The sequence below is a fragment of the Staurois parvus genome, unplaced genomic scaffold, assembly GCF_062004578.1.
Source record: "Staurois parvus isolate SC_StPar_1 unplaced genomic scaffold, SC_StPar_1.0 ptg000462l, whole genome shotgun sequence".
In the NCBI taxonomy this organism is placed as follows: Eukaryota; Metazoa; Chordata; class Amphibia; order Anura; family Ranidae; genus Staurois; species Staurois parvus.
The window spans coordinates 106087-118891 of record NW_028318258.1 but is presented as its reverse complement, the minus strand read 5'-3'; the positions used below and the strand labels follow the sequence as shown (position 1 = coordinate 118891).

General features: G+C 42.7%; 1 long non-coding RNA gene and 1 other non-coding gene across 2 annotated transcripts in view; one reads left to right on the top strand and one right to left on the bottom strand.

The window, feature by feature from the left end:
• The window catches only part of LOC149452822 (uncharacterized), a 46795-nt gene that overhangs the window by 21353 nt on the left and 12637 nt on the right, over positions 1–12805 (bottom strand). The window contains exon 3 of the long non-coding RNA XR_016314832.1: positions 6759–6855. This is a non-coding gene — a long non-coding RNA (uncharacterized LOC149452822). The remainder of the gene's footprint in view (positions 1–6758; positions 6856–12805) is intronic.
• LOC149452823 (small nucleolar RNA SNORD82) lies at positions 1749–1814 on the top strand. Its single transcript, XR_016314837.1, has one exon. It is a non-coding gene; the product is annotated as a small nucleolar RNA SNORD82 (small nucleolar RNA).

Below are 12805 nucleotides of genomic sequence, written 5' to 3'. Positions count from 1 at the left end.
CATGGTGCAGTATAATGAGGGTGGGGGAGGGGAGAGTCATCTGAATTGGGCCGTGTGGCGCCCACACAGGCCGTGGCGGAGTATAATGAGGGTGGAGGAGGGGAGAGTAGTCTGAATCGGGTCATGTAGCGCCCCCACATGCCGTGGCGGAGTGTAATGAGGGTGGGAGAGTAGTCTGAATCGGGTCATGTAGCGCCCACACAAGCCGTGGCGGAGTGTAATGAGGGTGGGAGAGTAGTCTGAATCGGGTGGTGTAGCGCCCCCACATGCCGTGGCGGAGTGTAATGATGGTGTGGGAGGGGAGAGTAGTGGTGTAGCGCCCCCACATGCCGTGGCGGAGTGTAATGATGGTGTGGGAGGGGAGAGTAGTCTGAATCGGGTCATGTAGCGCCCCCACATGCCGTGATGAATAATGAGGGTGGGGGAGGGGAAGGTAGTCTGAATCGGGTCGTGCAGCACCCTCACATGCTGTGGTGAAGTAAAAGTTTGGTGAGGGAAGGGAGAGTAGTCTGAAACGGGTTCTGGTAGCGCCCACACGCACGCATTTCTTCACTCTTCAGTGGGGCGCCTCCATCTCACACCGCAGACTTGCTCTGCCAGGCAGCCAATCACCTCCACCACCCTCCAAGGTCCCACATGACAACATCTCTTCTTTTTCTTCTCTTTTCGTTTGTTGCTCTTCTCATGTCATGTGGTCTTGGTGGACTCACCAGTGATTGGTTCTGGACACCAATTGGTTCTGGACTCACCAGTGATTGGTTCTGGCCTCACACCCCCCCAAGGTGTGCACATAGCCTTGGTAGTAAGCCGTCCCTCAGCTGATTACCATGGTGTGTCCTGTTCTATATAAACCCTTCCAGGATCTGTGAGGGTCACATCATGGAGAGCCCGTCCATTTCATTCCCTTTATTCCTAGACGTGTCTGCTGTGATGTATGTGTGGATGTATTATTATGAATAATGTATACCTCTTACACTGAATACCGTACTCATACATTACACACAACCGCTCAGCCCCCATCCCCAGATCACACACCAACATACCCACAATCCTCTGCAACATTTATGCAAATGAGAGGGGCGGGGACTTTGCAACCTACCACTCAGAAAACGGGGGCGTGGCATCAGAGCATGGGGGCGGGGCGACAAAGCTTTGGGGCGGCATCTCTATGTCCTCCCATTGAACTTTTTAGAGGGGGTGGCTTTCACCTCCATAAATGTGGGGGCGTGGTACCTCTCTAAATGAGAGTGGGGAAAAGACCGAAACTCCGCCTGGGGGGAGGAGTATGGTGTAGAACTCTTCGAGGGGGCGGAGAAGAGGCGGGATCAGAATCCTCATCTGCCGTGATGGAAGGGGCGGGTCTCCACCTAGGGGGAGGAGAACAGGAGGCAAATCATAGAGAAAGAGGCGGCGCTCTGTGGGTTGAGGACACCTGAAGTGACAGGCTGCCCTCTTTTCTACTTCCGGGTCACCTCTGTTTCCATGGCCGCGCCCTGGGATTACAGGGGAAGGAGACATGGACATAGTGGATGGCTCCTCCCACTCTTACAATACTAGATATCTAATAGAGAGATGGTGTCACTGAAATTTGGTTTGGTGTGTTAATGGAATTCTATTCTTTACATGAATCTGAAGAAGAGAAAAAACCTGTTGCCAAGAAAGCTCCTGACAAAATGCCTCAAGGGAAGAAACCTGGAAAGGAGGAGTCTGAAGAGGAGGGTAAGCTGCCTGCTGTCTTATGAATTGTTGGCACAAATGATGAACAATTTTGGGACTTAATACTGATCTTTGATGACTGATGTTTGCTGATGTGCCATAAATGTGATAACTTTGTTTTTAACATGCAATGGAGATCTCTTTTTACTGGAACTTTTATTTTTTTTTTACTTGTGTAATGAAAGAAAACCTTTTGTCAGATTTTTTTTTTTTTTTTTGCCGTCTGTGTCCCCGTTGTAAAGATTCAACATTTTGTTGCCACCAAAACATGAATGCAGGAGACCTTTTTCTAATGGGGGCACGTTTTCCTGTGACAACTGTCTGAGAGGATATCCTTCACATTGGAAAGATATCTCCTCTTCATGTTGAGGCAACATTGAAGGAAGTGAAGGGAATTCTCTGACACAGATGGTCAATAAATGTAACCCTCTCCTCTTCTATCCAACATATTTAAAAAGGGAAAAAAAAGCCTTTTTGCTCTACTTAACTGCATTGCCATATTTAACCACTTCAAGTCTGGACACTTTTACCCCCTTCCTGGTCCAGGCCAATCTTCAGCTTTCAGTGCTATCACACTTTGAATGACAATTGCGCGGTCATGCAACACTGTACCCATATGAATTTTTTAGCCTTTTTTTTAGACAGATAAAGCTTTATTTTGGTGGTATTTATTCACCACTGGGATTTTTATTTTTTTTGCTATGTAAATGAAAGTCCAAAAATTTTGAAAAAAAGTGTTTTTCTTATAAAATTTTGCAAATATATATTTCATCATAAATCTTGGCCAAAATGTATTCCGTTATCTTTCCAGTAAAAAAAAAAATCCCAAATTAGTTTATAACCAAAATTATAATTTTTAAACATTTTTTTTAACAATTTCTATTTTTCTATATTTGTTTTTTTACATACTGTCACTCTAGGAGTGGAGTGTCACCATGGTGACACTACTTTTTTTTTTTTTTTTTTCTTTATACTTTACCAGGAAATTGAGCATTTGTTTTCATTAGTTTTTTGCTGAAAAATATTTAAAAAAAAAAAAAAAAAAAGTTCATACATTAAAAAATTTTTTTTACCTTCTTAAAATATTTTCAGGGTTTCATGTGCATTTTTATGTACAAATAAAGTTTTTTTTTTTTTCAAGACTTCGTTCACACAGGCGTACTGCCGCTTTTAGCCACAGGTGTTCATGCATCTCCATGCCGGCAGTCCCATTCATGTCAATTGGGACACAGAGCTGCATGGACACAGCCACTGCTCTCATTCTGACAGCTGTGTGGGTGTACAGCCCCAAACGCACACTTCTGCATTTCGGACTGCACCCCCGCATCTGCATGGCACCCACCTGAACACCTGGGCATCCCCCTGTGGTCCTACATGGCCCTCTCACAGGTATACACTGCAGCACACCCATGTGATCGAGGCATAGAAAGTAAAAAGATTTTTTGTTACAACATCCAAGTGAAAGATAGAACACCAACAGGTCAGAAAAAGAATTGACAAAGTCAAAAACAGAATCACCGAGTTGGAAAAAGGATCACCCGCTTGTGTCAGTGTTTTGTTAAATCAATCTTTGCTTTAACCACTTGCCTTCCGGAAGATTTACCCCCCTTCCTAAGCAGGCCATTTTTTACGATACAGCGCCGTGTTATTTTAACTGGCAATTGTGCAGTCATAAATATAAAGGGTAGGTAAGTGAGCGCAAACAGGTCAGGTGAGCAGCTAACATACAGGGTAAACCTCAAAACCTTGGAATAAAGACTTATAAATGGGGTATGTAGCGCTAGATAACAGATGACAGGCACAGTGGCTGTTACAGTATGAAGTAACCATACAGTAGTTCATATACTGATTCATATATCACTGTCAGAAGCACAACGGAGATGATCCAATGCTACTCCATGCTTATGCAAGGTGGCGTTCTTGGATTTGAAAGCCTGAGAGGGCCTGGATAGCGTTGTACCTGTGACCCAGATGTTCGGATATGACCAGAGGGTGCCCAGGCTATTGACCAGACCATGATGCCCGGTTGCTGTTGAATTGCATACAATGCGCATATTATGTGCACTTGTGGTAAGCGCACAATCTCACTATTTTCCTTTATCTCACCTAATGTGATCTGGAGTAGCATTGGATCATCTCCGTTGTGCTTCTGACAGTGATATATGAATCAGTATATGAACTACTGTATGGTTACTTCATACTGTAACAGCCACTGTGCCTGTCATCTGTTATCTAGCGTTACATACCCCATTTATAAGTAATTGTGCAGTCATGCAACGCTGAACATAAATGAAATTTATGTCATTTTGTTTCCCCACAAATAGGTATTTGATCACCTCTGTGGTTTTTATATTTTATGCTATAAAGAAAACAAAATACCGACAATTTTGAAAAAGCAAAACAACAATATTTTTGACTTTTTGCTATAAAACATATTAATTACAAAAAAATAAATACATTTCATCATAAATTTAGGCAAAAATGTATTCTGCTAAATGTCTTGCTAAAAAAAAATCCCAATAAGTGTATATTAATTGGTTTACGTGAAAGTTATAGCATCTACAAAATGGCGGCACATACGTATAATGAATTTTTTTTATATATATACTAGTAATGGCGGTGATCAGCGACTTATAGCGGAACTGTGGGACTGCAGTGGGCAATCTAACACTGGGGGAGACTAACTGCCACTGACCAGTGACACTAATACAGTGATCAGGGCTAATCAAAAGCACTGACACTGTACTAATGACACTGGGCAGGAAGGGGTTAACATCTGGGGCGATCAAAGGGTTAACTGTGGGTTAGGGGGTGATTTTTTTGTGTACTGTGTTGTGTTTTACTAAGCAAAGCTGCTGCTTTCTAGATCTCTGCTGTGCAGCATGTCAATGCTGACAGGAGAGAGATCTGTGTTGTTTACACACAGGTCTCTCCCCTCTCAGCTTTGCAGATGATCACCTAGTCCTGGCCAAAAATCACCAGCCAGGACCTGGTGATTGACATCCTCAGGAGCAAATAGCAGAACGGGTAGGGCACCGCACACGAAAACCCCCTACCTGGAACTACAAAATCACATATATTTACATGATTTTGCAAAGCTGCCCTGAGAAGTATATCTGCTATGGGGCGGCAGGCAAGCAGTTAATTAAAGCCATTAGTCTGTTGGGATAGGTCTCCACTAACTTTGCACATCTAGACTTGGCAATATTTGCCCGCTCTTCTTTGCAGAACTGCTCAAGTTCACTTTAATTTGATTGTGACTGTTTGTGGACTGCAGTCTTAAATCATTCCACAGAGTTTCAAAGGGGTTTAAGTCTGGGCTCTGACTAGGCCATGCAAGGACGTTCACCTTTTTCTCCTCCAACCACTGTATGGCCATTTTTGCTGTGTGCTTTGGGTCATTATCATGTTGGAAGGTAAACCTTCTCACTGACAACTTTCTGGCAGAAGGCAGCACATTTTCCTCAAGAATTTGATGGTTTTTCACCCCATCCATCTTTCCTTCTATCCTGACAAGTGCTCCAATCCCTGCTGCACAGAAGCCCCCCAGAACAGGATATTACCACCTCCATGCTTTACTGTAGGAACGGTAGTATTTGGATGGTGAGATGTATTGGATTTCCGTCAGACACATTTTATCCTTCTAGTCAAGTAAAAACTGAGGCAAAGGCTCTGCGGTGCCAGGTAGGGCTACACAGTGAAGATCCCGAAGTAGGGCTGAAGGAGGTTCACATTGGTAGCAAAACTGAGCATGTACCATAAATCATCCTCCCTTCACGTAACCTTTTGCCAACCATGTAGCCCATATCTGCAATAGCAAGAAAAAGTAGGCCTCAGCACCCCGCGTCGGCACATATACACCCACAACAGCAATTAGCAAGCTCACTGCACATTAACTGAGCCGTCAAAGACAGCTCTCAGTCACAGCTTTTGACAAGCAGCCTGTGGGATGGGTTCCCAATCATGTATCCACTGTGACAACCAACTTTAGTGGGCTCATGATAGTGAAGCTGTGCCACCTCCCAGCCATTAACCAAAAAGTGCCATTAACCACCTCCCATCCGGCTGTTGTATATAAACGGCCGGACAGTGGCAGTGCAGGGTCGGGTGGCCATTTATAAACAGCCTTCCTGCACCCTGCTTGTGCGCGCTCCCTGGGAGCACGCAGCACCGCAATCCGCCTCCGGACACAGTGAAACACCGATCGTCGGACAGGACCTCTGTGTGACGTCCCGATCATGTGATCACTGATTGGCCAATCAGTGATCACATGCAGAGTAGTAAGCAAGATGTCACTTTTGACATTGCTTACTACCTGTGAAATCTGTTAATGATCACAGAGATCACATGGTACAAGGCTATTCACAACAGCCTTGTACCCTGTGACAAGCTGTGACCAATCACAGCTCACACAGTAGTTCTCAATGGCTGCAAGAATGCAGCTAGTGAGAAGGAGAAATCATTGCTTTTACAGTCTTTACGGGTGTAAAAGCAATCAGTGTAAAAAAAAAAAAAAAATCTTCATCACCCCTCACATGTAGTACAGTGTCACCATGGTGACACTGTACTGCTAGGGTGACAATATGTAAAAAAAAAAAAATGTTTAAAACTTATAATTTTTGGTTATAAACTAATTTGGGTTATTTTATTTTACTAAAAAGATAACAGAATACATTTTGGCCAAGATTTATACTGAAATACTATTTATTTCCAAACTTTTATAAGAAAAACACTTTTTTTCTAAATTTTTGGACTTTTTCATTTACATAGCAAAAAAAATAAAAATCCCAGTGGTGAATAAATACCACCAAAATAAAGCTTTATCTGTCTAAAAAAAAATGCTAAAAAATTCATATGGGTACAGTGTTGCATGACTGCGCAATTGTCATTCAAACTGTGATAGCACTGAAAGCTGAAAATTGGCCTGGACAGGACGAGGGTAAAAAAGTGTCCGGACTGGAAGTGGGTAAGGGAGTTCAAGTTCTCCTTTAGGCATGCATGATGACGTGGATCATATTTAAACATCAGAAATCACAATTTACCTTGTGCTCACTCTTCTGGCCAACAGGATGTTTCAACCATTCACTTTCATCCCCCATGTTGATTTCCCTTTCTCTGTTTAGGTGCTAAAGTGGTGAGCTAGAAAAACAAGATAAATAGCAGGTGAATGTGTTATTACAGATGTGGATCTCCAAGATAAAATGAATGATCAAAAAAGTGAAAAAAAAAACAAGGAGAAAATCATTAGAGGCACAAATAGTCAGCAGATCTTCACCCAACCCAGCTTTACATCTATATCAATGTCCCAACCACTCCAGACTCTGGCTGAAAGTTTTCAGAGAAGGAAATCCATTCATGCATTCAATTCCAAAGTAAGCGACTGCCTTTATTCTGAATGTCCTGTTTTAGGATAGGGAGGGGTAACATTCACAAGTCTTACACCAATAGAACATATCCAAAACATCCAACTACCATTAAAAACATTGTTGCAAATTTTATTTCGGGGATAGTACAATTTTTTAAAATATATTTTTATAAACACACACACGTACACATACACTTATTTACACACACTGCTGTGCAAACATTTTAGGCCGGTGTAAAAAATGCTGTAAATTAAATATGTAAGCCCAACATTGCATACTCCTGACATACAACTGTTGTACCACGTGCTTGTACCAAAAAAAAAAAAGTATCCTGTTCTCCTTGAATTGCTTGCTTTGTGTGAAATTGTTGGTGTTCCTGCCAGTTCCTGTGCTTTCCTATTAAAAACTGACCACACCAGGCATGAGAGCACAGTGTGGCCAGTTTTCTGGTTCTGCTGACAACTCAGCCTGTTCTCCTCCATGGATTAAACTGTGCTGACATGCTTCCTTCACAGTCTTTCACTGGGAAGACCAGTGTGCTGCTGTTTCTCCTCCCTGAGTTCCATATGAAGCTGAGAACAGAAGATATATTTTCACTTTTTCTATATGTATTGTGTCAGTGTGACGATCTGTCACCCAGGATTCTCAACTAGGCAGGTTGAGGGGCTCCAGGGTAAGTGTTTGATACGGAGGAAAGTGGCTTTTCACTTTCCTCCTTTGTTTGTAAGGTCTGTTTTGGGATCGGGAGCCTGGAGATTTCAAAGAGATCTGGGAGGGATGAAATCTCCAATCCTGGGACCAGGTTTTGGGATAGGCCAGGAGACTGATTGCACAGGTGTGTGCAGGCCTTTAGAGAGAGTCAGGACCAGGGTTCTGGGCTCCACCCCGGCAGCTAGGAGTCAGCAGGGATCCACCCCGGCAGCTAGGAGTCAGCAGGGCTCCACCCCAGCAGATAGGAGTCAGATGGGAGGTCTCTGCCTTGGAGTCAGGTGGAAGCCAGACTAGCTGTGTGCTAGTGGCTATAATTTGGGAAGAGTCTACAGGAGACTGACATTGAACTGTGTGTAAGCCAGGAGGCTGATTTTGTTGGTGGATACCCCTGCGTGGGAAGCATTATGTTTGAACTTTCATTTAAATAAAAGTGGGCTAAAAAGGCCCTTGAAAAAGGAAGCGAGTAGCTGTTTGCGTTTAAAAGCTCTACCACGTTGAAGCGAGTTCCCACAGTATACATAAATGTTTTGCCTTTCATTTCTATTTCAAACTGAATGGGCTGTTTTACAAGATGAGGGTTTACTTATACTATGGATTCTTTCAGGCATAGAAGTGTTAATAGTTTATTTTTATCAAATAACAAAATGGAAGGTAAATGAACCAAAGAGAAATCCAAATGAAATCAATATTTGGTGTGACCATCCTTTGCCTTCAAAACAGCATCAATTCTAGGTACACTTGTACAGTTTTTGAAGGAACTCGGCAGGTAGGTTGTTCCAAACAGATTGGAGAACTAACCACATATCTTCTGTGGATGTAGGCTGCCCTTTATCCTTCTGACTCTTCATGTAATCCCAAACAGACTTGATGAGGTTGAGATCAGGGCTCTGTGGGGGCCAAACCATCACTTCCAGGACTCCTTGTTCTTTACAGTAAAGATGGTTATAATGACATTGGATGTATGTTTGGGGTCATTGCCCTTCTGCAGAATAAATTTGGATATATATCCTGAAGTTTAGGCGCTAAGGCTGGGCAGTGAGGTATACATAGAATGATTGTCTAAAGTGGCTGCTAGTCCTCAGCTGCTTCGCATGAAAATCACCAAGAGTGGTGAAAAAAGCAAACATGAAACCAAATGTCCCAAAAGCGATTCGAGGAAAGTGACTTGTATAAAGGAGTCCCCATGTCAAATCAAAAATCAGAACAACAATTCGGTCACTGTGGCACTAAACGTTTATAACAAGGCACAAGCATATTTATGGCAGATAAAACACGTGCTCTCTTGCTTGATCAATGGTAATATACCAGTCAGAACAAGAGAGGATGAACTTCAATAAAAACAGCAACATTGCACATTAAAGGAAAGCCTTCCAGGGAGATAGAAGCTCACAGAGCTTCAGGAGTGTCAGCGGTGAGCCCATGTCAGCAAACAGGACTGTTTTATAACCACTAGCGACTCCGCTAGTAAGGATCCACCATCAATGGGTCCACTAGGATTCTGGGAGTCACTCGGTAACCTGCGTGGGCTCGGATGCGGTGCACCAGAAGTGACATCAACAAAGGAAGTTAACTGGATCCGGGGATCAAGGTGGAGTGCAAGCTGGACCAAACAAGATGGAGGCTTCCACTGTCACCATGACAACGCATTTCGAGCGTGGCCCTTTCCCTGCTCACAGTAACTGGTGACAGGGGTCTAAAAGACCCGACATCTCACCTGCCTGCAGTGAAACTAATAGAGTGTGAGTGCCCTCCATTCCTGTCTTCCCCAGCCATACTCACAGACAACTATCAGGAGCAGAAAAACACAAACTGGATCCCAGGAGGGAAATACACACTGCCAAGACAAGGCAGCCAAATCATGAATCAGCCATATAGTAAGAGGCCCCTAATGCCCCTCCAACCCCCAGAAACACCAACATCTGTTACGGCATCATTAACCCTCTCACTGCCGGGGGGGGGGGGTACACACCAGGAGCTGGGAGTGTGTTGTATGTAACAATGTATCACAAGTTATCTGTCGGCTTGCTGCTGAAATAGACTCCTGATGTGTGAAGAAGCAGCACCTGTCACAAAGGCATTACATCACATAGGAGACGGTGTCCTCTCTGTGATATCAATAAAAAGTGTCAACAAATAAACGTACACCCAAGCACTTAAACCTCCAAAAGGTCCCCCCCCCCCCCATGTACATACCAACCTGAGCACACCGGTCATGGCACCCACATATGAAAACATTGCTGGTGCTACACGTGTTGTGCATTGCTGCACATGCCAGAGTGACAGCAATCATTTTAGGGCTGTTATACAGAGTTACTTCCAACCTAATGACCTGGAGGGGCTTTTAATGTGTCCCCTTGGAGAAAATATAGGGTGCTGAAGTACATGTCTGTATTATGGGCACGCTCAGTTTTAAAGCTTCACATATTGGGCATCTATTTACCTGGTGCAACTTCATCTTTTATATTTTACCAAACATTTGGGGAATATATTGTGTTTGTGTGCCCTAAAATGAACTCTAGTGACATTTTTTACTAAAAATTTGAGCTTGAAAAACCATTGCACACATATTATGTGACATAAATTGTCTAATTTTTGATATAATTTTTGATATTTGAATTGCCAGGGTCTCTGCTGCAAGAAAATATATCATGTTTGGGGGTTTTCTGTAATCTTCAGCAATCACCTTAAATTCATTTTTAAAATATGTGTAAAAAAACCCCTAAAAACGTCTCTGGCAGAAAAAGGGTTAAACGTGCCCAGTCTAAATGTATGGTGATATTAAAGTGTGTGTCTATAGAACAATATTTCTGGTAGTATTTGGGGTAAAATAAGGTTTATGTGTTAAACAAATGGGCTAACAGGTGAATTTCTAAGCATCAGGTCGGTTGAGGAGGGGGGGGGAGGGGGGGGGAGATTTGAGTAAACAACCTCACACCAAAAGTGACAGTTGATCGCTGCTGATAGCTGTACTGCTGAGGACACAGACACCTGTAGCTCCAGGATTTCTGTGGATTTCTGTGGATTTCAGCAAGTTTTCAGCGTTTCTGCTTTTATGATGGCCAAAGACTTCGACTGGGGATCAGCGGACCCTCTTCTGCTTCTGGGATTCGCATCCTCGGACTGCACCGGGAAGGACAGAGAGGAGGACATCATGGCCGCTGTCACTTACCTGCAGGGAGGAAAGCCTGAGAAGACTGAGGCCCTGGGACAGCTTCTGGACATGGCTACTACCTGCACCATGGCTCCCATCTTCCACTATCCAGTGAGGTTCCCAAAGACATCTGGGAAGAGGGCTGAAGATGGAAAGGCCCTCAAGGTGAAGAGGAGGGACATCACCACCAGCTTGGCATCCCAGGAGCCTACAACCAGCACCCAGCGATGCTCTTCCCGAGCAAGCAAAGGGGCTAAATACAAAGAGCTGGTAGCTGAAGGTCTCCTGGATGCCCTGAATGCCAAAGAGCCCAAAAGAAAGGCAGCGTACAGCAAGCCTCAAGGAGCCAAAAGACCCAGGGCCGAATGAGGTAAGTAACATCAGGTAAGGGCCGAATGAGGTAAGTAACATCAGGCAATTATGGGTTTTTTATGTTTACAGCCCATCTCTCTTACCTCCCCCTAATTACTGGCTTAAAGGGGAAAAAAAGTCCATTTTTTAGCCATAGCTCTCTCTAGACTGTGTGTTTCTGATTCTGACATCTTCCCTGTCTCCTGAATCTGTCCTTTTCTTCTCACTTTGTTTGGAAAAAAAAAAAAATTACAAAAAAAAAAAAAAAAAATACAAAAAAAAAAAAAAATAGATTTTAGTTTTTAACATAGATAAAATAGTGGTAAGTTAATGTAAGATATTATGGTGTGTTTCTGACTTCATGTAACATCCTCTTTAACCCTTGAACCTCTCCTTTTCTTCTCATTTCTGTTTAAAAAAGAAAATGTTATATATAATATTATATTTTATGTATACAAACTGCAAAACCCACCACCTGTCACCCACAGCTGGCAGTTGGATTACAAAAAATGGAGATCTGGATCAGAAAAAGTCACTTTTTTGGGTTATTGTATACATTTTTAAAACATCTTAACGTTAACATCTTACAAAAAAGGAGAGGATTGGCTGGCTATAGGGGTGGAGGAGGCCAGATTTTTTTATTTTTGTGACACTAAACAATATCCCTATTATTCAGAAAAAAAACCCAAACACATCCGCTAGTTACTGTTCCTGTAATCTATTTTTCTGGAAATAATTTCTTACTGTATTTTTCTACTTCTTTGTAACATCCTCCATGAGATTCCACACCTTCCCTCCAACTTCTTTTTGAAAATAAAACTCCTTGTGACATCCTACATTAACTCCCAAACCTCTCCTTTTCCCCACTTCTCTTTGTTTGAAAACAGCAGTGAATATTAGTTGTAGCCATGTACACTGCTCTATACACACTGCACGCCCCATCACCCATCGCCCAGGGCCCATATCAGGAAGTTGGATCACAAATTAAAAAAAGTAAAAATGGAGATTTGGAGGGTCTGAGAGCACCAATGACTTTTTTTTGGCTTAAAAAACACATATTTGAATTGGATATATTTTTTAAACCAGAGTTTAGTGTCACTTCTTTAACATCTTACTAAAAAGGAGAGGATTGGTCGGCTGTAAGGGGAAGGAGGAGGCCGGATTTTTTCGTGACACTAAACAATATCCTTATCATTCAGAAAAAATCCAATACACATCCTCTAGTTCATAAAACACACAGTGCCGCGCTTTTAGTATGTGATAGCAAACAAATTATGTTATAATACAGTGAACATATGTGAATAAAAGTCTCCAAGTATCATTTTTTTCTTCAACTTGAAACAAACTTCACAATTTCATATCTTCATGCAATATAAATCCTCCACCACAAACGCCAGATGTGCCCTCAACAGGGTTTTTGATCTCACATATAGTTTGGTCAAAAAACGCATGTGTCCCTCGAGGTGGACATAAATGGTCAGATCTATCCTGAAAATGGAATCTTCCTCCA